The 26,867-nt window shown below is 47.3% G+C and overlaps 1 protein-coding gene across 1 annotated transcript in view; it reads right to left on the bottom strand.

The window, feature by feature from the left end:
• Positions 1-26,867, bottom strand: part of TCF7L2 (transcription factor 7 like 2) — a 199,656-nt gene that overhangs the window by 74,599 nt on the left and 98,190 nt on the right.

Genomic DNA, 26,867 nt, shown 5'->3' with positions numbered 1-26,867 from the left:
TGGAGAGGCAACTATGTTTACATCTCTGGACCCCTCGAAAAGATCCGGCAGCACACAGGTACGTGTGCTCAAGAAGCAGGTGCTGTACTCAATTTCAGCCCGGCTGGAGCCTATCGTGACAGCTGCTTCCTTGACTGCCGACCCTGTCGGGGGCTTTAGACAGGAATGTGCACGCTGTTCCTCAACTCCTCACAACCACCCTGTGAGGTAGGTATTGTCATGCCCATTTTACAGAGGAGGAAACTGACTCAGAGACGTTAAGGAGCATGCCCAAGGTCACACAGCTAGTAACTGGCGGAAGGGGAATAGGGACCAGGTCTCGGTCGACTCACGATGCTGCTGTGTGGACTCGTTTGCCTGTCCAGACATTCCCTGGTACTCTATAAATGGGGTAGAGATTTTAGGGGGCATAAAGAGACCTGGGGTCCAAGAAGGGCTATTTCACAACAGAGAAATATCATTCTGATTGCCTTTTAAAAAAGAAAATGTCTATGCCCTTTGTATGCATGTGATGACTTCTCTACTCCAGTCTTTAAAAGGGTTTATATGAAGAAACAAAAAGTGCCATAAATAAATTCTTCACCCTTCTTAATCCTGAATAACAGAATTCAGGACTAAGAGCATGAGACTGAACTGAGCACAAAACCCAATATCTTATGTTCTGATTTCATCAAATAGCAGCAGAATGAGCATAATGGATGCTAAAGACTCTGGGAGACAGCAAATCGATGGAAATAAAGGGCGAATTCTATAAACAGCAACTGTGTTTCCAGAACAATTTACATGGCTACCATATTACCTGGTCCTCCCATAGTGGCAGCAGGGTGGGGGTGGAGGGGGGGGGAGGGTGTCCAGGAGGATTAAAACCATCCAAAGGCCACATGAACTGCCCAAATGGGAAGGGGTCACATGGCCTGCAAGCTGGTGATACTCCAGGGTCTTAGCTGGCTGCAGCTGTCCCTGTGTCTGGTCTTGGAAAGCCACCATTGCCGGAAGCCCCGAGGTCTGCCCCCCAGAAAGGGCAGCCCAAGCTCCCAGAGGTAGCCCTGGTTGCCCATGCCTGGAGGTCTCTGGTCTCCGTCTGGGAAACAGAACGCCCCACTCTGCACTTCCCCGCACAGCGCTCATTTGTAAACAGGAATGTGAGTCATTAGACAAGCAGGAGTCCATTTTCAAGATCGGCCCAGCTTTACAACTAAGGTAATCTCATTCTGCCTTGTCACAGCGGTGACTCACCTTACTGTCTCCCATCAGAGGTGACATGGTTTAACCCTCCAACTGTTCCTGGAAGGAACCCAGCAATATGAGGGTTGAAATCCCTGTCTGCTCACTCAGTTTTCTAACAAGGTGCTGAGAGCAAAGAGGCAAGGCCCCCAAGGGCAAGTGTCCCAGAGGAGTTTGGGAAAGAAATATATCTAAGGTTACCATAGACCACGGCATCTTTATTGTCTTCCCATGGCCTTTCCTCGGGTCTATACTCCCACAGGGGCCTGTGGCTTATGTGGATATGTTACTTACACACACACACACACACACACACACACACCCCTCCATCTAAAACCCAGATCTGCCATTCCTGGGAACCTCAGAGCCAAATCTGCAGGTCATTTCAACCAATTCTGTAGGCGCTCCTAGCTTCGAAATGTGTAAAATTATCCTTATTCCCTTCTTGTCTTCTGGGCGTACCCTGCTTTTCTTTTTTTCTCATTTCTTTAAATGTTCATTTCCAATCTTTTGGTATAACGTAAAGTCTTCTAAGCCACTTCAAATTTGGAGGATAAAAAAAAATGGCTTCTAAACAAATTCAAATGTATATACAACTACAAAATCATTTTGTGCTGAGAAGGAGCTGTAGCCGAATCTCCCCTTAATAAATATATAACTCATCAACGGATCCTAAAGATTAGAAAGCAGGCATCCACTGAGTTTTATGCTCCACAACCATTCGTGCTTTTTCTGGTACCAGTACCTTGAATTACTTAGGAGGTACAACCCCAACTCTCAAGCCATGTGGACCCCTCAGTCCAACTGCACTCAACACATCACATCCCCGTCCACAACCACTGGTTCAGACGATAAGATCTCTCTGGACTTCAATCTGTCTTCATTAGGTGATATCAACCCAGAGCCAAGGAGAGAAATGGTGTCCTGGTAAATGGGGGCCCCTGGATCCAGCCATGCCTGATGCATGCCACCCGTGTACTTCTTTGTTAGGAGTTTGGGGTCAATACACTTATTTTGCTCACGTCAGTTTGGATTGGGTTTGGAGAGAGAGAGAGGCATCTTGACTGGAGTAGTCTAGGTCACCTTAATCAGATTAACCTCAATAATTACCCATCCACGGATCAAGGGGTAATGTGGAAAGAAATGGAGACACTTCAGAAAAAGTAAATGAAAACGTCCGTGAGTTTCATGGTCCTGGCATGATGAGGAGACTATTATAAGGCAGTATTTTGGAACAGGCACCTGGCCCCTTTTTAAAATAAGAATGAATATGGCTTGTGGCCTGGGATGGAGAGAGGGGCCCTGAACCACAACACCTACAGGAACTGACACTCTGCCCCCCTGCTCCTCTGGTGCCTCCGATGTCACTGGCTACGCTGCCCTAAGATGTGGTCTCCAGCAAGCAGGAGCCACGAACACTTAACAGCACCAGATCGGCCTCCCAGCTTTCTCCGGAGGCACCGCCTATTTGTGACAGACGATTTCGAAAGACACATTTCGTCTGGAGAAGGTGAAGGTACGAAGCTGTGGCATGTTAAGAGAGAAGGCAGACGGAGCGGATGGCGGGTTTCAATTTCACTGGTGACTCAGCACCTGATGACATGGGGTGCTGACCAGTTCTGGGCCACGGCCACCCGGATCAAGACTCAAGATGTGTCACCAAAAAAGTTGTGGTGACATTGTGTATTCTACTATTTTGTCTCTTTGTGAGCTTATAGCTCCTTCCACAAGTGGTTGGGCAATATTTAAATATTAATGCAGCAGAATGGAACCCAATGAGCTAGAAAGTACGATTTGCTTTGCCAGGAAAAATAAAAAGGAAAGGAGGAGTTGAAAGCATTTAAAAAACAAAAACCCGAAAAAATATGAAAGCCTCCAGAGATAAAGATTTCGCATGAAATAATGTTATTCAGATCCAATATGGTGAACAGCTGCTACTGGCTGTTGGGAGAATTGTGAGCCCACCTCTTAGAAAGAAAAAACCAGAAGTTTTAAATTCTGTCTCAGAGAAGTTTGATGTGATGGTTAATTTTATGTATTGACCTGACTATGCCATGGGGTGCCCAGATATTTGGTCAAACGTTATTCTGAGTGTTTCTGGGGTTTGGGACAAGTTCAACATGAAAACTGACAGACTAAATAAAACCGATGCCCTCCGTAATAATGGGGGTGGGCCTCATCTAATCAGTTGAAGGCCCGAATAACAAAAGGCTGATTCTTCCCCCCAAAGAAGGAGGAACTCCTCCTTTTAGCCTGGCTGCCTTCAAGTGGAGCATAGGTTTTCTATGCCTTCAGACTCAAACTGCAACCTTGGCTCTTCCAGGGTCTCAAGCCTGTCAGCCTTTGGACATGAACTACACCATCAGCTCTCTTGGTTCCCCGGCCTTCAAAAGCAGACTACACTACATCACAAGCTCCCCCATGTCTCCAGCTTGCCTACTGCAGATCTTGGGACTTGCCTGTCTTCATAATCGTGTCAGTCTTACAATAAATCTCCTTATACATACACACGCGCACACACACACACACACGCACATCCTATCAGTTCTGTATCACCCTAATATATTTGGGTTGTATTTTTTTATGTGTTTTCTCCCCCCAAGCAAGAGGGAAAGGATTATTTGTGGGTCTCTAGAAGAAACCAGAATTGTGAATTTCTAAGACCCAATGAAATGGGTCTTAGAAATCATGTAATCAATTTCTTTCACGATTTTATTTTAAATCTCTACGTCTAGACATAAAAGGACCTACCCAGGACTATACAGAGAAGAACAAAGCAAAACCGAGACTTTAAAAACTAGGAGTTCAGGGTTCTATAGAGAACATGGAAGAATCGTATTTTGAAAGTGCAGCATCTTTGGAGGAGTAAGAAATCCATTTGCGAGAAAAGCACTGGTAAGAGCCATTCCGTTAAAGAAGCAAACTAGCAAAATGACAATTTTTTTTTAATTGCTAAGAGGGGAAAATCCTCACATCTCTTTATCACGTATTCACATATACACCCATGCATACAAACAAGGACGCCAGAAAGCAAATAAGCCACAGCAGCCACCTATCCAACCGTCTGACCCGGTAAGTAAAGCCCACATACACATTTGTGACCTTGGAAAGAGAGTTCAGGTCTGCACGGGTCACGCTGTTCTAGCTTTAACCTCCATCAATAATTCTCACCTCCTGAAGGTGAGGTAACTCTGGTGGGGACTAATTACATTTGAAATACGTTGTCAACCAACTTAACACAGACGCAAAGAAAACTGTAATCAGAGCTACAAACAAGCCACCGTTTTTGTCATTAAATGGTAAACCCAAACCACGACACTGTCGCTGACGTGGCAGGTGGAAAGTAACGTCTGATGTTCACGATCATGTTCCAAAACTGGGAGTGTGTGTGAGTGACGAAGTGTGAGAGTCTACAGGTGCATATGTGTGGGCACACGTGTGTATATTTGTGTGCACGCACACGTAGGCGGATGTCATTGAATATGGAAGCCAATGGCCCATGGCCGGGAATGGCTAGTGGACAGCTCACGTACTGAGACTCCTTCTTCCCGTGCCATCGTCGGTGACCCTGAGCCATCCTGCTCGGAGGTGGCATGGGGCAAAACATGATCACCGTCCCTACACTCAAGGGATAGAATGAATGACGTCAGCCTTGGCCCTCAGGGACCACATCGTAGTGAGAAAGACCAGGATCCAAATGGAAGGCAAAACAGGATGGACCCAGAAGAAACCCGTGTCAATTGCATCCCTACACTCGCCCTTGTACACAGCACAGGTCACCTCTTGTCAACCTCAGCACAGAAACAGATGCAGGGCCTCGGAGTCGCTGCCACCTACCTCGCTGTGCGCCCCGCATTTCTGAGGGCCGGTTTGTCACGTCACTTGAGGGTGCCCTCTAAGGGCCCTGCCCACCACCCACAAAAGCTCCAATTCTGCAGGGCTAGCAGAACACAGAGGAGGGGAACTCATGAGGTGCTCAAATGGCTCTCAGTACAAATCCAATGCGCCTCAATTTCTGGACATGGCCCTTATATAACAAGGGGAGACTTGCCGAAGAAAGTTATATCCAAGGAGAAAAGGCGACACGTGGGCAGGAAAGCTTTCTTTTACGAGATAAAAGCTTCACATGGCCCAGAAAAATATTTTAGGGATATGGTATCATGAATGGGGTTTGAAGCGTCATTTCAAAAGATGCTTATTGGTTAAAAGAAAATGTTGCCAACCTGCTTTGTTTCCTGGGAGAAAAAAAAAAAAATACTTCAAAATAACAAATGTTGAGAAGCTGGAAATAAAACATATATAGTTTTCATTACAGTATCATAAACAACAAAGGGAAAGTGCGTATAAAATAGTTTATTAAACTGCTTCGAATTCTGTGTCCCTCTCTTCTCCTCTCTCTCTGCCCCTCCCCCACTTGCTCTCTGTCTCTTTTTCTCTCAAAAATAAATAAACCTTAAAAAAACTAAAAATAAAAGTTTATTAAAGAGTTTAGGATAAAGTAAAAATAACTTACTTGGGTAATTCTGAACAAGAGATACTTTTACTTTTCAGCTGGTATGAACACTAAATGAGCTTTTTTTTCAATCTTTTTTAAACATTTATTCATTTTTGAGAGACAGAATGTGAGCGGGGGAGGGGTAAAGAGAGAGAGACACACACACACACAGAATCCAAAGCAGGCTCCAGGCCCTGAGCTGCCAGCACAGAGCCCAACATGGGGCTCGAACCCACGGACCACGAGATCATGACCTGAGCCGAAGTCAGGACACTTAATTGACGGAGCCACCCACACGCCCCCTAAATGAGCTTTTTTTAAGTAAAGGTCAAGGCTCTACTGGGACGTAAGGTAATAACTCCAAATGGCTAACCTTAATATTGGTAAATTAGCCAAGGCACGCAAAAAAATGAATGAAGTTCTAACGGATGTCGCTGGAACACTCCGTGAAGTCTTTTCTGAGGCCATCCTAATTCCTTGGAAAGCCAGACACAAGTGGAGTGCCAGTACATCCCTCCCATCTGCCTCCTCAGGCAGTGACGAGGTTCCGCGCTGACCTCAGCACATGGCAAGGGAAGCTTCTCCCTGCAACCAGGCTGCGTAGCCGTGATCCGCGTATGGATCTGAGAGTCCCTGCCCCTAAACGTGTAATCTCTCCAGACAGACAAAATGCCGATGAGCTCAAGAAAAACCATGCTCAGCAACTAACTTCGAGAGAACGGGAGCTGATCCACAAGGGCAGGCGTAAACTATCAGCCCGTGCACCTCGCCCAGCAACGACTACGAGGGAAGAGCTGGAGGTAGAAGCTGGCGTCCAAGAACCACAGGCTGCAGAAGGCTGTGTGAATCCAGCTAATAGAGGGTATCCAATGATGTGCCTTTGATGAGATTCCTGCTAAAGGGAGGTTCCTTGTCCCAGACTAGCGTTTGGGCAGGCATGCGGGTCCCTATCGGGCCACCTTGCGCCAAGAGCAGCACTGCGCAAACTCCAGGAGGCAGGGGGCGGGGCGCTGGCTAGCACTTGGCAGCGTCTACCAGCCAATCCTCTCCTTAAAAACCAGCAGAGCTCCTACAGGGGCTGGGTGTGCCTGGGGATCTAGCTCCCACTCAGGCAATTTGGAGCACTTCACTCTGCGAAAGAAAGCAGTGTTGGTAAACAGCACCCCCCTCCCCTCTCAATGGAGCCCAAATGTTTTAAAATGCAAATAACAGGTTTCTGGAACAGCCCTGGAATCTCCCCTGGAAATGTTTCATAATTCACCTCTTGTTAGCCACAGGAGCCCCAATTACATTTCTTCTTTTCTCATTTCCACTAACCAATTATTAGCATTAGATACCATACTATTTTCTGCTAATATGTTTCCTGACAACATCAAGCTCTGGAGGGTCTTCTTGGTGCAGTAACTGAGTAACTGTAAACAAGGGCGGATTGATGAGAAAACGTTATTTAAACCTTCTCAGTATTTATGAAAGCAAACCATTTCAGTTGAAATGCACTGTACTAATTGCACAAAAATTTGTTAAATTGACATAGTTTGGTAAAAAAAAAATTCTCCCCAAATATTATGAGAGGAGGGATCACATTGGAGGGATGGAAGGATATAAACATTCACAAGCAACAGATTCCTGCAGGCAGGACGGATCCACATGCCATCTCATTCAGAATGGGGAAAGGTACTCGACAATTTGGGGAAAGGCTGGCCAGCTCCATTCGCTAGCATCCCTGGTTCCAAAATGACACCGGCCCCTTTCTGTCATCCCCAGAAAGAATCACGCTATTGTAAGATAACTTAAGAGGCCACCACTGTTGTCATCGGGCACAAGCCTGGGGCAACCACAGTGGGTCTAAGGGCGGTGGTGATGCGGCAGAAGGCAGAATTGTTTTTCTCAAAGTGGACCTTGCCTGGTCAGCTGCTCGTGTTAGTACAAGTCAGGTTAAAGAGAACCTCGAGAGGGGTGCCTGGTTGGTTCAGTTAAGCGTCCGACTTCAGCTCAGGTCATGATCTCGCAGTTCATGAGTTCAAGCCCTGCATCGGGCTCTTTGCTGTCAGCAGAGTCGCCTTCAGATCCTCTGTCTCCCTCTCTCTACTCCTCCCTCCCTCTCTCTCAAAAAGAGAGAGAGAGAGAGAGAAACTTGAAAGAGGAAAAAATTCTAAATATGTGTTTGTGTGTGTGTGTGTGTGTGTGTGTGTGTGTGTGTGTGTGTGTGTAAGGCAACAGAGACAGTACACACGTGGACTGGAGGAGTCAAACCATCTTATTCCTGTTTCTTCCCAGCACTAAATGGACGGACCCACCTGCTAACGTATAGAGCCCAGAATAACAACCACAGAGCGTCATTTAGATGGCTCTGAAAAAACACCTGATTTTCAGGGTTCTCTCAAAGACCATTAAGGGTGCCCTGCTTCTTAAAGCGAAACTCATCTTCCTAGGTCCAACCTGCGCAGCCAATAAAGAAAAGAAAAAAAAATCACATTTCCCTTGAAGAGTTTCTCCTCAGAGTACGTACGGGACATTAATGCCCAAAACAGTCGTGGAGGCTGGTGATCAGAAGTGGTTACAAGGCAGCTGACCCCGGCTGGGTTTTGCACCCTGAGCACAGAGACTCTGCCCTCCGCCACACCAAGCCACAGCACAGACGGGCAGCCAGCGTGTCAAATCTGGACAAAGTGTATTTTCCTCTCTCCAGCATGTCAACATACCTGGGCCTCTGAATATTTACAACAGGTAAAACCAACAACCAAAACATGAACAAACAAGCAAACCGCAGACAGAGCAAAAAAAGACTCCCCAGGCTGGAAATAACCTCACCTGATCACAATCTTTTGGATGCTATTTGCGCGATTAGCACCAGAGGAGAAAATGAAGACAAAGGAGATAGTACCATCAGGGGCGTGCCTGAGTCACTGGAGATAATGTCTTAATCCTTGGCCAACCCAGAGAAAAAGTCACCAGCAATAGTTACTACTTTACCAGATGAAAAGCCTTGCGCTTCAGAGGGACCACGACTGTCCGGTCATGTTCACCCAACATTTGGTTCCAGGTAGAATCTGTTGAGGTTATTAGTATTTGCTCAAATATGAAGACCACCCACAGACTTGGAAATCTGTGCCCTGTAACAGTATTCAGCATAAGAGCACTTCCCCAAAAAAGTGGGGGGGGGGGGGGGGATAATTTTGCAAATTAAAGCAAATACGGTCTAGCTTCTATTTTTAAAATTCTGAAGTTTACCATCAGCTGATGAGTAGATCAACACAATGTGACCTATCCACGGGATGGAATATTATTTGACTATAAAAACGTAATGAAATACTGATAGATGCCACAACGTAGATGAATCTTGAAAACATGCCAAGTGAAAGAAGCCAATCACAGAGGACCACATACTGTACAATCTTATGGGTATGGAGTTTCTGGGGCACCTGACGCGCTCAGTGGGTTGAGCGTCTGACTTCGGCTCAGGTCATGATCTCGCGGTTCATGAGTTCCAGCCCCGCATCCAGCTCTGTGCTGACAGCTCAGGGCCTGGAGCCTGCTTCGGATTCTGTGTCTCCCTCTCTCTCTGCCCCTCCCTCGCTCACCCTCTGTCTCCCTCTCAAAAATAAATAAAATCAAACAAAAACAAAAAACAAAATAAAAATACAGAGTTTCTTTTGGGGAGGACGAAAATGTCCTAAAACTGCGGCCAAAGGTCAGAAAACTGTACATACACCCAAAACCATCAAATTGTACACTTTAAACGAGTGAACTGTAATTTAAAAAAAAAAAAAATTCTGGGGGCGCCTGGGTGGCTCAGTCGGTTAAGCATCCGACTTCAGCTCAGGTCATGATCTTGCGGTCTGTGAGTTCGACCCCCGCATCGGGCTCTGTGCTGACCACTTAGAGCCCGGAGCCTGTTTCGGATTCTGTGTCTCCCTCTTTCTCTGACCCTCCCCTATTCATGCTCTGTCTCTCTCTGTCTCAAAAATAATAAATAAAAGTTAAAAAAATTAAAAAAAAAAATTCTGATGTTTCCATTGGCATAATTGCCATGATCTTATCTCTAACTGCTTTTTATTTGAATTCTGAGCACACTTCGTTTGAAACAAACGCACAACTCTGGGAAACAGGCAGGATAAGAATTATTATTCCCATTTTACAGGAAGCAGAGGTCCAGAGAGCTTCTATTTTATTTCCACTGGCTGGCTAGGTTTCCACAGGGCACAGGGAGGAGTGTAAATTCGGGAGGGAAAGGGTGGGGTCATAGGCCTTATCATCCCCCAAATCAGGGAGGGATTGATAACCAGCTCTTGCCCGACGTCTAGAAATTTATATGGTTGCGTCATACACACATGCTACTAAACAAAAGACATTTGAAAATGGCACCTGGATTACTGGAATGCAATTTTCTCAGTAGCATGAAATTCAGGTTAAACAATTTAGCTCAAAAAGCAGGGGAGGGGGAAGAGTCATTTCTTGAGTCGATATCCGGTAGGGTGAAAATACACCCAATTAGATGTGGCCATATAATTTTCACATCAAACATCCTGTGCTCCCAAAGGCAACTAATGGCACAGCTTGCTGTGGATTTTCCCAAGTTTTCAAGAACAGTGACAGCCCTCTTCAACAAAGCCATTTAACATAACAGAAGGTTAAAGTGGGAACCACAAACACTTGCTTTTCTTAATTTACACCTTTCATTTACTTCCCCAGAAATGTCACGGAGGAGCCACGAAAAATTTATGATGCGTTGTCAATAGACGGTTCCTTGTAAGAACAGGATTTAGAAAGCAAAATGGGAATTCTAGAACGTAATCTGGCGCTACACCTTGAAAGGCAGACAAACAAAAACTTTTGAGTACTCTAGGAAGAGCAGGATGATTTGTTTTGGGTCTCTCACTTGGAAGAAAACAAAAGATGATTACAGGAGCGGAAGACTAAGGTTTCTAGGGTTTCGAGAAATGCAAATGGACTGACTTCACACGCTCTCTCTTCCACTGACCAGGTAGATCTAAATGAACCCACTGCGGGACCACGGCAAACAAAACACGGCTCAAGGGGCTATTCTCTGTGTCACAGGCCTTTTTGAAGCCTGAGAAGCTACTAGTTTTTAGATCATCACGTTCATATAGTTGTAACGCTTATTGGTTTTTTTTTTAACTACTCTAATAAACCACCAAGATATTTTTAAGTACACAAGACAACTGGCAAAAAACAGAAACAACAAAAAACAGATTAACCTAAAATGCAGACCCGCAGATTGGTATGTCACTTATTTTCAAATATTCTTTCCCATACCTGAGCCTGTGCTTTCGTTTCAGGAGGGAGGCTGCTCAATAAACACTGACGTTAAAGCAGGATTTCTCAACCTCAGCACTGCTGACATTTGATCATCCTTTGTGGTGGGGGCTACCCTAGCAACATCCCTACCACCCACTAGGTGACAGTAGCATCCCCTTCCCAGCTGTGACAACCAAAAATGCATCCAGACGTTGTCAAAGGTCTCCTGAAGAGCAAAATCACCCCGGCTGAGAACCGACGAGCTACAGGTAACTGGTCTGAAAGTATTCCTCTGGCATGGACTGACACAGACGCTCTCGCCTGAAAAAGTACCCAGATCACCGTAGCAGCAACAGCAAAATCATCCAACCCTAATCCAAATCCTCCAACAGCCATCGGGAAATGCCGAAAAATATGGTGATGCAAATGTGCCCGTGAGCCCCTCAGTGACTAGCGTGTCGCCTTCGGCTATGTCCAAGGTCCCGGGAACCCTGCAACGATTTTAATACCGTCCCTAACGTTGTCATTTACAAACGTATGAAGGGACAGTACTAGAAAGATCAGTGCGTGCCTCAAGGTGGAGAGAAGGGGTTCCAGTTGTGTTTAGATCTCTTTAAAATCACAGAGCTTTAGTAATCTGCTGATCTATAATAAATAAGCCAGTCCCCCAAGAAAACTCAAGCTAATCCCTTTCCAGAGTGCGAGGAGTCTGTTGGTAGCCAGCTGGCAAAACCATGACATTTTTACCTCTCATCTCCTTAATGAAAGAATTCCGATCTATAAAATAAAAACTGAAGCCCAAGTTTAATTTATCAATCTAGAATGTTCTGCATTAAGCAGAACAAGGTCGCATTTTGTGCTCCGGGAAGAGAAAGGCACCATCATCAACACCCTCGCTGACCTTTGAGGGATTAGTCAAACTGACCATCCTCTTAATGCCACGGGTAAGTACTCCCCTGCTGACCAGCACCGGCCAGCTCACCAGCGATGGGACACGAGAGACAAGAGCAGCACTGGATGCAGGGGCACGAGCCCCAGGCCCGTCGTGAGCCCCCGGTGCCTCTGGTCCAGAGCACGGAAATGCTACAGCGCATCCTCATTCCTGGGGTGTGGTTTGTTTTCTGGATGTCGTGCCAGCAGCTCCCGCCCCGAGCCATCCAGGCCAGTGGGATGGGCGGCAGTCTGGCTCAGTGACTCATGCCCAGGGCCCACAGGTTGGGAGGCTTGCGAGAATGGAAACGGCAGCCGGAAGCAGCTCGGAAGGGAAGAGTCAAGGACATCTTGTGACCATTTCAACCCAAACGTCTTCGTGATCACATCAAAACCTAGGCTTTCAGGGTTGACAGTAAGCACCGTACTTCCTCTACAGGCCCCAAGAGGTACGTAAGGGAGCTGGCTGTCTAGGCTGGAAAGGCGCCTGCTTGAAGGACACAGAGACACCGCCCCCCGCACCCTGCCAGGTGGACAGGGCAGGACCGTATGCTGCCCTGGACTTCCATCCACACCCAGGCCACCTGGCTCTGCCCTACGGACACACGGCTGGTCACCAGCATCCTAGGGGCTGTGTCCGCCTCTGGGGACACGAACAGTGTAGTCACTCTGGCTCAGGGGCCAAGCTCGTCACTCAGCACTTAACACCTGAATTTATTAAGAAACTTCAAGAACCCTGGTCTCTGCATTTTTCCCCCCAAGACACCAGAAAGGTCTTGGACCCAGTGCCAACCCCCACACCATCACCCTGACATATACAGGGAAGCACACCGTTTGTTCTTTTTCCACCCAAAAGGCAGGAAACAACGGATGGCTAGAGATCAAGGCGAGATCCAAGCCATGAGCCCCCACCAAGTCACCTGCCAGGAAATAAAAACTTCTCATATTCCACTGCCAGCTTTCCAAGCAGGAACATTTGTATTGGTCCCTTTTATTTAACTCGCTTATAAGCAAGCGACTGATTTGCAAAGCACTTTACCCCCGGGCCAGCCCCCCGACCCACAGGAACCCACTCATCTTGGGAGAGGTGACAGGCCTGCGTGGATCTACACCAGTGCGACCTGCCTGATACAGTTTACATCATCACCAAGCCAGGCCGGCGAGGACCAACCTCAGCAGGACAGGCAGCCAGCTCAGTGGCCGTCAGCTGACGCATAACCTGCACCGCTGTTTCGGGCCCCGCTTGGGTGTCAGTTCAGACACCAGCAAGGTTTGGTCCTGTGCCCGGTCTCAACACCGATAACATTCCTTATGGCTGCTGCACCCGGAACGGAAAAGGTGAAAGGCTCCCCCATCCGCAGTGTGAACCAGGGGAGGAAATCGGGGCGGGGGTGAGAATAGGCAAGGGAAAATGAGAGGTTTCTGAAACTCCCCTGGAGTCCTTTGGCACCAAGGGGCCGGGGACCGGTCTCCACATCTGCTCTAACATCCCCAAACGTCACAAAAGACAGGCCCTCCAGCTTCGCCTGCCCGGCGTACCTTCAAAGCCGATCTTGTCCCTAGCGGTGAATGCCAGGTAACCTCATTCCCTACCCTCCTCGGGCAGCATGTAGCCCTCTCCCTACTGGCACTGGAGCCACCAGGTATTAAAAGGAAGGGGTCTGTTCCATCCAAGGCCCACATCTAACCCACCAAGCATTTCACTACTAATTCCAGCATCCTCGTTTGTACTCAAAAGTTCGCTTGGGTGTTCCTATCGTCTGGCTTCTTGTGGCACACAGGGTCACGAGACAGCATGGAAGAAGCCAAAGGTCATGAAATGCCAGTAGACCAAGGTGCGAAGAGGATAGCTTGGACAAGCTCCCATCAATAGCTTCCCCATTTCTCTAAGTGAAAGGAACAATCACAAAAGACCCCACATCGTAGGATTCCACTCACATGAGAAGCCCAGACTAGGCAAATCCATAGACACAGAGAAGACCTGAGGGGCTATCTAGGACGGGAAGGAACTGGTGAAAATAGAGAGTGACTGCTAATGGACATGGGGGGCCAGGAGGTGGAGTGATGGTTGCACAATTCTGGATATATGACAGCCGTGTATACTTCAATGGGTGAACTGGATGGTCCGTGAATTATATTTCAATAAAGCTATAGGGAAAAAAAAAAAAGTCTTCTCACGTAAGCCATAGCAAACATGGGCTTTCAGCTTTCCCTTGTTGAGAGACGCCTTCAAATACGGTCTTGGGGCAGGGGGCACCTGGGCGGCTCGGTCGGTTGAGCATCCGACTCTTGACTTCGGCGCAAGTCACGATCTCCCGGTCTGTGAGTTCGAGCCCTGCATCGGGCTCTGTGCTGACAGCGCGGAGCCTGCTTGGGATTCTCTCTCTCCCTCTCTCTCTCTGCCCCTCCCCTGCTCACTTGCTCGCTCTCTCTCTCAAAATTAAATAAGTAGACATTTTAAAAAATACATAAAAATAAAGTGCCGTCTCGGGGACTAAGAGCAAAGACCATCTGGAGGGTCCCTGGCACATAATCTGGGTAAGTTATGAATCTGCTTGAGACTCAGGTGCCTCATATGGGAGGTAACAGTACCTACTCTAAAACGTCATGAGGATTCCATTTAAAGGCGCCTGTAAAGAGTCTAGCACAGGGGACACGGCAGGCACTCGACAGAACACACACATCTTTCTCAGAGAGAAGAATGAGCAGCTACCTTCACCTCAACCCTGTTGCTCTTCCCAGCGTTCTTTCCTCACTTTCAATATAAGACTCTGTCCAACTTAAAAAATAAATAAAAGCCCAAGGTTTGGGAACTCAGGAAAGGCCGTATCTGCACTGGCAGGTCCTAAAAATACACAACACAACTGTTCCTGCAGGGCTGTCCTCTCAGAAGACCCTGCCCTATTCAGCAGATGGGCCAGAGCAAACAGCCTGGGGAAGATACCCGGAATTATACTGGATTCTGTAAATGGAGGCGTTCATAACCGGTTCTTAGCTCGACACAGTTTAGCCCTTATGGTCTCCTTAACAAGGGAAGGGAGAAAATTAACGAGGAACATCTAGTAGATACCAAAGGGCTGAGAATTTCACACCACTCACTGAGTGCAAAACTCAATTACTAATTAATAACTGTTTAAAAAAGTGACTGACTCCTGCAAATTCCCCCAGAGACCTCTCTAACACCACCCAGTCAAGCGATCCAGTGGGAACTGCCGTCTTCTTACATGATCGCCCTCCTCTCCTGGCCTCATTGATTCAGAAACAGCACCAGACCCAAGCCAGAATCTTGCCCCAGAACTTTGTCTCAGTAAATCTGGGGCAAGAGTCCCACCAACCTTCAGCTGAAGGTGAAAGCCCATGACACTACCCTTCCTCTGGACCTTCCGAAGGTCCAGAGCTTCAATAGAAGCAAAAGAAGACAACAAGGAGAGAGAGAGAGAGAGAGAGAGAGAGAGAGAGAAGGGACACACTTGTAGGTGTCCAATTACTCCACTACGGGAGGATTTTTTTTTAGGTTTTCAAGAAATGGAGACAGGATTCCAGATTAAGTAAATTTTCTACAACACGCAGGTACTAAGGAATGGGGCCGAAACCCTCGGCCCGCCTAACTGGCTCCAAAGTCTTGGTTGGTCTGTTTTGCTACAGCATACCAAGCCACTGCTCCTACTAAAATGCTCTGCCCTGAACAAGGCCCCAGAGCATCCACGGAGGCCCTTAGAGGTTTCACAAGGTTGTCTCCGAATACGCATGTGCACCTTCGAACAAGTCAGCTGCAAACACGGAAGGTGCCTTCTCCCACGTAAGCACCAACATGATTAAATGTGGACTCCTGGAGGCCTGTGGCTTTGTGTGTGACAACAGGCATGTGGATATGGCCCCCACCCCCCACCCCCACCCCGCCACAACAGCTCTATCGCTAGAGATAACGGAACACGGGGCTTCGACACTGCAGATGTTAAAAGACAAGGAAGACACCACACCCACACCATCTCTGTAGAATTTATGCTCAGAACACGGCGTCAGAAATTAGCAAACGGACCTCTCCACAAAAAGCATCAAGCACTAGTATTCTCCACAGCTGGTTTCATGAGGAATCTCAACCGGGTTGACTCATCAGCCCTTGCAGATCTCAATGTTAACAAGCAGATGTGAGAACAGGGGAAGGAGATGCCCTGGGTGAACACACTAAGCCCCAACTGTATACACAGTCTCTCGGCACGCAGAAGATCGTACTGGTCTACTTAATTAGGCACGTCCCAAGTCTATTTGTGAGGAATGCCTGAGTGTTGAGTTGTTTGGACTGCCCCCAGCACATCCTCCTGGAAGGCTCCTCTGACTTAGGCAAACAGAAAGAAACAGCTTTCTGTTAGAGACACGCTTCCCCCTCTGAGCTAGACACGCCATTGGTAGTGCCTACCACACCCATCACCGCTTCCAAGGGGGTCTACCCCACCCTGTACCACGTGACAGCCCCTCCCTGCTAACTGGACCGGAGGCAGCATCGTACCCAAGGACAGCCAGCCAAGGCTGGGCAGTGGTCAGTGATGTCAACGGGCACAGACACACCATCCCAACAAGGGTGAGCAGGGCCAAATTCTTGTTCTTGGTTTTTTGGGGTTTGTTTTGTTTTGTCTTCTGGGGTTTTTGTTGTTGTTGGTTTTTTAACTGCTAACTCAGAAAGAACTGGAAGCCAAAGGGAAAGGGATACAAAGAAGGAACCTACGAGGTGGATGGGCCAAGGTGGAAGAGAGCGTGGAGGTTCCGCAGAGCAGGGCTGGCCTGCGGGCGGGCAGGTCCAGAGCAGGCACTCGAAGACGAGAAGAGAAGCGGCGAAGGCCCAAGTGTCAGGCAACTCTTCTGCTGAGATCCCTCCAACAGCCAGGGGTCCAGAAGAGACCCCATTTCCAGGCCTTCCAGAACCGACCTCCAGCAGCACCTGTTTGTGGTGACTCCTGTCCGTGTCTCTGCAAGGCCCGGATGCCAAGGCAGAGCATCTCGCTCTTGATTCCATGGGTAGCCTTATAATAAACTCCACATGACTCACAGTGACCAATCTCCATCCCCACAGTCCCCAAGGCCCACGTCCCACCCCTCTCCTGACGTCCTGGATCACTCACAAGGGCTTCTGGGTAAGCACCGTTCAGGTGGGCCAATCTCTAGCTAAACAAATTAAGTCTCCATCAACTGTCAACAGTGAGCAAGGGCATACAAAACCTTTTTGTACAAAATAAATTACCGCGTTTTACTCAGTCAGAGCATTATGTCCAAAATGGGAAGTTGGTGTAAGCTTCATCAGCCTTTTTCTTTTTTTTAAGGAGAGTTAAATCTAGACTGTTTTCACATGTGATAAATGGTCTCCCAGGACTGTACCTCCTCAGCAGGTTTAATAAGGCACTTAAGATTTTAAAAAAATAATAACTTTCTGAAAGGGACTTCAGAGTTTAACTGAAGTCCATAAAGTTATATTAAATGTCATGGAGGAAGACTTGTACCCAGTTAAAGAGGTTTTTAAAGGGTACCCAGAGATTGAAAAGAGAAAAACAATTAGGAAAATCCTGGTTCTCAAAGATTATGAGGCTCTGTCCATTTTATTTTCCACTTTCTGGTCACAGCAGAGGACACAGATCATTGAATGCCTAAGTTTCCAGGCTATAACGGACCAAGAAAAAATCATACGTAACCGCTATTGTTTCTTTTTAACCCGTGAGGTTAAACACGCTAAGACCTGCCCGCAATTCACATGGCAAGTTTCTGGCAAGACTAACGCAAAAGACCAGGCTCACTGGGTCTGAGCCCAAGGAACCGTTCCTTTTTGCCCTGGAATTTAACTTTCAACACATTGAAAATTTCTGTGAAATCTAAACATAATTACATCAAAAACCTAGCATTACTTCTTATGAAATCTAACAGAAAAATATACTGCTTCTCAGAAGCTTCAGAAGAGAGCCCTGGCAACAGAGAAAAATTACAGCAGAGCATTTCTGGGGAGGAAAAGAGGTACAAAGAAGTTTGTGGATAATAAAATCACTTCCAACCCAAACTGACCCACATTTAAAAGTCCAGATCCAATTAATCTGACATTAGTCAATTCTGTGCTGCAGCCCAAGCATTTGAAAATTTACTTTGGGCTGAGTATTACCAGAAAATTCCTCTGCCAGTGGTCTGCAGTTCATTTCTTTGTATGACAACCTCAACGCCCAGAACTCCAGTCCTTCTGGAGCCCATCCTACAGGCTCTTAACTGGTGGATTTAGTTCAAGGTCCTCAAAGTATATATCATTGTCCAATTCACATAATATGTTAATAACCACGGGCTATTATGTTGATTTATTCAAAACCGCTCAGAGCAGAAATGCATATTCTTTGGGCCGTTCTTCCCCTGTACGTTCAAATGCATCACGCTTACAGTAAGGTTAATGTGTGGTGCCCATTCTTCCCAATAGAATACAAAAGAACGGCAGTACATTAAATACTCAAATATCACCTTCTGATGAGCTTCTGTACTCATTGTTCCCATTCATGCTGCAGCCTGGCTCCTTCCAACGGAGAGACAGGCTACAGAGAGGTTGGAATGTGGACAGACTTTCGACGGTGTGTTTATGGAGAGGCCAGCTTTGCACCGCAGCCCAGCCTCGTCACCCATCAATACTACCAGCAAACTCCCTTTAACGGTCAAAAAGGACATGAGAACTTGGGACTGCAGGATTGCAGAATAGCATCCTGCAAAATTGGTCTGCATGATCTTCGAAGTGCTGATATCTGGCCCGGTCATGTCTAATGACTCTGGTTTGCTTTCACTCTCTCCATGCAGCTTAAAAATCCTATGCCCTTATGTGATCAAAAGTGGGTTTGGAAGCTTCTTACGTAGCATCCTTCTGAAATGCAGAGCTCCAAACAGCACAGGTTTTACTCAAATTATATACTCACCCAGACACAGCTCCTCCCTTCTGAGACTCACATTATTTCTATGTTTTATTTCTGAAATTTAGATGCATATAACAGGTAGATAAATTTAACACAGCAGTGTTTCTTTCTTCCCCCAAAATTTGTTATTAGATTGAAGGCAGATCTTTCAGCTGATGATATATTAGAATTTAGAAAACATGGCGTTTGCAAAGAGTAATACTCATGCCCTTGACACCTGCATTTCTCTGACAGCTTCTTGCCATCATCACACACTGACACAAACCCAATACTAAGAATTATCATAGCCTTACAGGGATGCAAAAGACTTATCATCTGTAAAGCATGCCAAGTATTAATAGCATCCCCCCCTTCCTAAACATTGGGCAAAGCAACATCGTGTTTGAAAAGTGTTTATCGGACCACCTGACTCTTACAACATCTCTCACTCCCGACTACAACCCCTGAGGGAGATAGTTACGATGTTCCTCACTTTACCGTAAGGAAACGGGGAGATTGGAAACTTCCCAAGAACACGGCAAAGAGGCACCTGGCTAGTCTGAGAGAAAGCCAACATGTGCCCATCTCCAAAGTCAGTGCTCTCAGCCACTAGAACTGAAAGACAGTCCTGTCCTTCAGAAGCCACAGCTATCCCCATTCTGTACAGATGAATAAACTGAGGCTCCATATTAAGCTATCGATACAAAAAAAAAAAAAAAAAAAAAAAATCACACAACTGCCAAGTGGGAGCCAAATACTGTGTGAGTTTGGAGACAGGAAGTACTTCTTACGATGCACTAGACAAAAATACAGTACAGTCCCACATAATTCCCTTAAGTTTCAGGGAAGAAAAAAAAAAAAAAGATAAGACGTGTATCCTCTCCTTTGCATGCCGTGTGTATTTGGGATAAAGTCTCCACCTATAAGAACAGATGAGTTAATGTCCTCTTCTCTGCCCTCGACCCCACCCAAAAGATTTCCCAACTGTTTGGATATTCCATTTCATACTTCTAAACAGGAGGCTATTTTCCCCACGTTCAAATACAGGCCTCCCGCCAACCCGTGAGGTTGCCGCCTGACGGACGGCATTCACACGGGCCACACTGCCCACCCTGCCTTACACCGGGCTCCAGAGGAGTGACTGTTACCAGAGTGGCTGCAGCCTCTGGGGAGCCAGAGCCCTGCCAGGCCCAACTTCCCGCTCAAGGACTGGCAGGTCAAGGAACCTGGCGAGACTTCACTTTTCCCTCTGTGGAATGGGATTACCCTTCCCTCCTTCATTCAAAGCCTTCCGTTCATGGCACGAACATGTGGGGGAATGTGAAGGCAGAGCGTTATTTAGGTCAATGGTCATTAGAAGGAACAACAGTAATAAACAAGTTTAATTGCACAGCCTACTCCTCAACAAATTCTGGCTAGACACTGATTACACTTCAGCTGAAAATCTATGGGCCTGCCGAGAGAGGGGACGGAATTTCACTTTAAGGAATGACAAAATATTTTCCCAGGCCCTCAGCTGCTTCATTAATGCTTGCCTTATTTGGGGGGAAAGAAAAACTGGCTGAGCATCCGTGGTAGTTTTATATGCCGTGAACTGGCAATGTTTTGGAACAAAAAACAACTTTTGCACTAGGGTACTTATGGCATCATTATCGCATTTTCCAAGCCCCGGCTGCCGCACTGCCAGGGAGAGAAGGAAGGGGCCGGGGAACAGTAGTACCTTCACCAGCGGCAGGGCTGGAACAAGGGGGCTTTAGAATAAATCTTGGTCTGTGTGCGTATTTATGGCAAAATAACCCACGTGCATTTACCTTATAAAAGTGTTACAGGTAGGCATACTTATGTAATTTATTTAATGTTCTTTAACATCCATGCTTACTTGGGTTTCATACAATTTATTAAGTTTTCAGTCTGGCCTGCAGAAATGGGAAAAATAAAAGCAGATGTGAACGTACTATTTAAATGTTCACCAACCTCCTGCAAAGCCTGGAACCAGCTAAGAAATACCTCTGCGGCTGCCCTTCGGAGCCTGCCCTGGCTGTGTCCCTCCCTTCCACCCAGAGGACGCCTGTCCTTAACAGGTATGAGGGGCTCTGTGGCAGGCTTCAGTCAAAGGACAAAGATCTCAACAAAGGAAACCTTGATGACTGATTGGAAGCCGGGTGGACACCCCAAAGGAAACGGTCCCTGTTCAGGAGACTGAGAAGCAAGAGGGTACAGGCCTACCAGACCCGGTGGGTCCCCGACACGTCCCCGCCACCTCCCCACGTGGCAAGGTACTCGCCCCTCCCCCTCCTTCCTCCCAGGAGTTCCTGGAGGTGTCTCTTTCAGGAGCCCCATCACCCTGCAGGATCACATGCACGCGCGCACACATCACGAGCGAGCACGCACGCGTGCACACACACTTTCTCTTCTCCCTCCGCCTAACCTCCCCGTGCTTGGCCCTTCAGTTTAATATTTACCAAATCTCTTGGCAGAGTTCCCTTTCTGCTAAATAAAAACTCTTTCACTGCTCTTTTTTTGGCCCCTTTTTCTTTCTCCAGCCTCTGGCTCCTTGGGAGAGGCCCAGAATCAACCAATGGAGGAGTCTCCAGAGAAGCAAAGCCAGGGAGAGAGGGAGGCCTGGGGGGTAGCAGACTGGATTCGACAGCTTCAGATAATGGAATCAAAGTCATGCCCCACAGTGTAATTTCCCCTAGCCCAGAGCTCACACCTCCTCCTGGGTCCTCCAGCGTTCCCATCTCCTTCCTCCCTCCCTCCCTCCCTCCCTCCCTCCGGGCTGGCCTCCCTCCCTTCCAGCCAGAGGAGTAGGGTCACAGGACAGGACCAAGGCAGAGCCATCTTCTCCAATTCGGAGGGCAATGAAAAATGTCACTGCTTCACTGTTGAAGAAACCAGGGAGGAGAGGAGTATGTTTCTTGGCCCCCCGCATAAAAGCAGTCAAATAGTTTAGTCTGGGGCCCTGAAGCCAATGGCTGTCAAAGGGGAAGTGTATTAGTAAACACAAGCATTAGCCTATCATCAGAAGAATGTGTCTCTCTGAAGTCAAATTTACATCTCCAAATACTGCTACCCCAAGGAAGAAGGCAGGTAGGTAATTGGGGGCTGGTTCATGAGCTTAGAGCTATTCCTAAAGTCAGGCTTAGGAGGGCCACCCCAGAGAGATGACAGGAAGTGTATAATTAAGTTCACAACAAAAACACGGTCCTATCTGTGAGCACTGTGGTCAAGCAGGGGAGATAGGATTGAAATTTAAAGTTCCCAGGGCCTGAATTCAGTCAGTGTCATCCTTCCTGATGTAAAATGAGAAAGGGGATGCATAGCCCCCAACAAATTGCACATGTTCTACGTATATCAATAAACACACACACCGTGGTCTCTTGCTCGCTGTCTCTGGCTGTTAACGTTTAGGGCAAAAGCATTACACCCGATTTATTATTGAGTCTTTGGTAGTAAAGCGCTAAGAATGAAACCCTCACTCATTTTATTAAGACCCCAGAGTGTCCCGGGAGCCCAAAGCTCCAGGGGAATTGTCACAGACCACAAAGCCTTGACCTCCAGGTCTTGGTTCAACTCCTTCCTCAGCTTATACAACTTAGTTGCTATTAAAACACCTAATGGGCCCTTAATTGGGTTGATTTTTTACCTAGATAACTCCAACTAAATCATCCAGCCCAGAAGGACTACGTTTTTCCCTTAACCATTATCTGCTCATCCCCTTCACCTGCCACACAACCACCTCCCCCCCCTAAAAGGGGAAGAAGATGACAAGGGGGGGGGGGGGGTAGGACCGTAAAAGAACCACATAAGAAAAAATGGGACCCAACGCAGTAAAAGCCACCTGTCTACGTCAGGAAAATGTTCACGTCTATCCCTACTGGGTTACATGCCTAGGCTAAGTCTGTTAGGGAAATACGATGAGGTCCTTTTTCTCGTGGATGTATTTTCTGAGCACGTGGGACGAGGGGGGCGGGGGGGAGGGCAGAGAGAGAGAGAGAGAGAGAGAGAGAGAGAGAGAGAGAGAGAGAGAGATTAGGAACTAACCAGGCACTAAGGAGCTTCTTTCCAGTCCGGGGGCGAGCCGGCCAGTTTCAAGACAAAGTGGCAAGAGTGAGTGCAGAGAGGGTTGGGCCAAGGACATGGGGGTCTGAGGAGGCCCTTCTGGCCTGCGAGCTTAGCTGTGGAGGAGGTTACGAAGGGACCCACTGAATGGCTGAGTAAAGGTCATCTTCACAGACATCACTTCTTCCACAGAAATAACATGTCTACTGAACGCCACGTCCAAACGGTTGTGGCCACCGAGTTAGGTGTCGCCACGCCCTCCCCCAACCCCAGCAAAAGTTCAGTGAGGAGGGATCTCCGCCCTTTGTTAACAACAAAACAAACCGATGTAGAATGACAACGTTTGCCCCTTTCCTCTTATTTCCTCCCGCCATGCTTCTAAGGCTCTCTTCACTTCTCAGTCACCAAAGAGATTCTTTTAGAAACATCCTCTTGCTCTTGAGCAGGACGAGATTGAAAATACGGAGCCTCTCGAGAGGGCAAGGTAGTGCCTACTTTTAACTCTTGACCTGCTAGTGCACAGAGCCAGCTAACAAACTGGGAATTCCCTTTGTCGAGGAAAAGATCAGAACGTGGTCTGTACGGTTCCAGGGGAGAATCAATAACTGTCAGAGGGAAAAAGGGAGGAAAAGCAGGCACTTAATTCACTGTCCTTTCATCTCAATGGAAGAGCAAATTTCCTAGGTGACACAGCCTTCTCTTTCCTCCGAAGTCTTGTCCCAATAAGGCCACGGGAAACACTGAGGACTGATGCTTTGACGTTAATGCCTGCAACAGCGATTACCGATTCCCTCATTAATACCCAGACGGAGGGGGGAAATTGGGAGATTGAAGTTTTATAAGTCATCACAGAGGTTAACCCTTCTTACGGGCAGAGTTTACGCCTCTCCCTTAAAGTAAGGAAATGTATCTGAAAAGCAGCATCCCCGGTACAGACCCGGCCTCGCCTGGTTCCTCCTGGGGGGTCACGTGGGCCTGCTGTACCGCCTGAGAAACCCGAGCCCCCCTCTCCAGCCACTGGGGACTGTGCCCATCAGCAACGCCCAAAGTCACTAAACGGGTCTCTTGAAAGAAGCCATGAGGTTGAGAATCTGACTTACCTGAAAGGGGGTGGGGGGTGATCCTTGAAGGACAGATCAGAGTGGGGGAGGGGAGGGGAGAATAATACGCAAAAAACCTGACAATGGATTTCCAGGACCGCTGGAATCCGTGGGGTAGTCAAGCAGAGCTTAGCTGACTGCCACCCCTAAGACCTCAGGGCTCCCAAATAAACAATGTGAGATCTCACGCCCCCGGCCTGAAGTTTGATGTGGCTCAGAGAGGCCGGGGCTCCCCACAGGCAGCCTCAAACTCACCCCCACCCCCTTGTCTGGGGGACACTCTTCCCTAAGTATTTTGAGCACACTGCAATCACACGGCGTACCAATTTATTCTTCCGCATCTAGAAACACAGTCTTCTGGGAAAAACATGCTCTTTTCGGTGTGGCCGCGGAGTTCTGCCACAGCTTGTAATTTTGGCTAAGGAAGTGATTTCCTGTCTGACAGGAAGCAAGAGCCAAAGCGGACTTTAGCTGCTGCAAACCTCTGGCTTAAAAGTTAAAAGGGAGAGAAAGACAACCACTGCCACTTATCAGGGAGTCAGAATCCGAGTCTTCCAAGAACGGGAACCTCTCCCCTGACCCCTATTTATTAAAACAAGTTTATCTAACAAACAACCCCAGAGCATTCTGTCCCCAAAAAGTAAGCTTGGTCTCTGCTTTTGTAACAACACAGTCCTTTTAAAGCTTCTAAGGACATAATTACCAGTTGAGTTTTGAACTTTGCCCAGATAAAGGCTGATACACTAGGCTTTGCTGTTTGTTTCTCTAATCAAGTAAATTCAAAAGTGAATAGACTTCTGGACCTTCTTTGTACCCAGTTCCCTCTCGAAGATCTACTTATTTTTCCCCCTTTCTTTATCACTAAGGACATTTTTATGGGTAGTAGAATATGTTTTGTTTTCTAGAATTCCTACCACTTGGTTTTTATTCCATCCAAGCATTTTCAGAGAAACAAACACTAACAGGATATCAGCTGATAGCTGAAATTTAAATTGTTATCAGAAATTCCGCTTCCTTCCCTAACCCCACTGTCACTATCTTTAAAAACTGACAATATGCAAGGCTAACATTTAAGCTGTAAAAGAAATACCCCATTCTTCCTTCATACCCGCGCGTACACACACACACACACACACGCACACACGCACACACACACACAGTCCAAACATGGGGAGCCAAATGGCAGATAATTAAGGAGAATACTATCTGCACTACTCCTATCATTTACCAGCCTGTTTAACAGTTTCTAAATAAAAATGTGATTTTGTCTTCTTCCCGCCCCCCCCCCCCACAGCGATTTTCCAGCCAGCCTTGGGCAGTAAACAGTTAATATTCCACTCTCCCCTGCTGCCTTGAAAACCAAGGAAACAATTGAGACATTGTCCAGCGAACAAGACTCCCAGGGACTGACATTTTTGTTTATGTCCCAGTTCTCAGCCTGTCAATTTCCACTAGGCTGCCTGACCCACACCAATACGGTCCGCCGTGAGCTGAAAGGGCTCCGCTTCATTTATTTTATTAAAGCTTCGGTGTCTGTTTTTGATTCAAACTCCAAACCTCCCCACCCCCGCCTTCTCCCCAGAAAGTTGCCTCCTAACTCAGAGGTTGTGTTGCAATTTCTTCTTGGGACTGGTTGCCAAGAAAAGTAACAAAATATTTTTGAATACCAATGTTTGCATGGTTTGGCCAAAAAAAAAAGGGGGGGGGGGGTGTACCTGAACAAGTCACCCAGCCTTGAAAGCCTCATGTTTTCATGGCGTCTTGAAAATAATCCGCTGAAATGTGTCCACGGGAGTGGACTTACACGGTGATCTAATGATCTGACGTCCAAACTCCAGCACTTCAGAAACATTTAAAAATCCTCAGATACATCTGAAAAGCCCAAACTTCACGTTCAAAACCAAAAAGAGTCCATCAATATTTTCACCCCTACTGATGCCACTCCCCAACTAATCATATGAATTACAGCCCCCCAGCTCCCTCCTCGGCCTTTCCATGCCCCCACTGCCACCCCAACACTTGGCTTTCCGGGTGTGGGCACTGCATCAGTGATACTTTTGAGGCCCTGCTTCTGACACTTTATCTCCATGAAAAGCACACACACAGCAGTGAGCACCGTTTCCTGTTTGCAGAGTGAGCATGAACCAAATCACACCCTATGCAGCAGCTACGGAATCCAGCAGCATATGGCATTGTGCAAGATTTCCTATGGAATAAAGGCAGCAAAGCCCTCCTTCTGCTTCCTATCAAATCCTGTCACTCTGTGCTGGGGGGTCTCTCTCTTTCCCACTGGCCCAAACCCATCTCTCCGCATTAAGGTGCAACACACACACACACACACACACACACACACACACACACACACACACCCGACCCAAAACCTGGAACTTTTACAGGAAACAGAACACTCGAGAACTTGAAAGCCACATGGATCCAACCTCCCTTAGTCCCCCTTGGTTGTTCCAGTTAGACACAGCCCCTGTTTTCACAAACTAACCAGTAAGCAAAAGGCTGGGGCTGGGGTGTCTGCTGTCCCAGAGCGCCCCCATGATGTCCACACTGTCCTAGATTCTCAGGTACCCCTACCCAAACTCAGTATATAAAACCACATTTTCCAACTAACCATCTCTACCTTTTTTTTCCCCTCTCACCCTCTCCAAAAACAGCGTTTGGCTATCTTCCCATTGCGACTCTTTGTTTAGAATTGAGGATTCCCCACCCCCTTTTCATCTCTGCTCTAAAGGGCCTCTTCAGACCCTTTCAAAGCCTCGGCAGCCTCCCCAAGCTCGGGTCATCAGACACTGAAATAAATGGAGATACTTTTATGGCATATTTGAATGTAACAAGCCATTCTCTTTCGTTTCCTAAAAGGAAGCCCTGTTGGGCAGTCACAAG

This window comes from Panthera pardus, unplaced genomic scaffold (genome assembly GCF_024362965.1).
Source record: "Panthera pardus isolate Hobbes unplaced genomic scaffold, ASM2436296v1 HiC_scaffold_22, whole genome shotgun sequence".
NCBI classification, from domain to species: Eukaryota; Metazoa; Chordata; class Mammalia; order Carnivora; family Felidae; genus Panthera; species Panthera pardus.
Note: the sequence above shows the minus strand (reverse complement) of the source record. Positions and strands in the feature narration are given on the sequence as shown.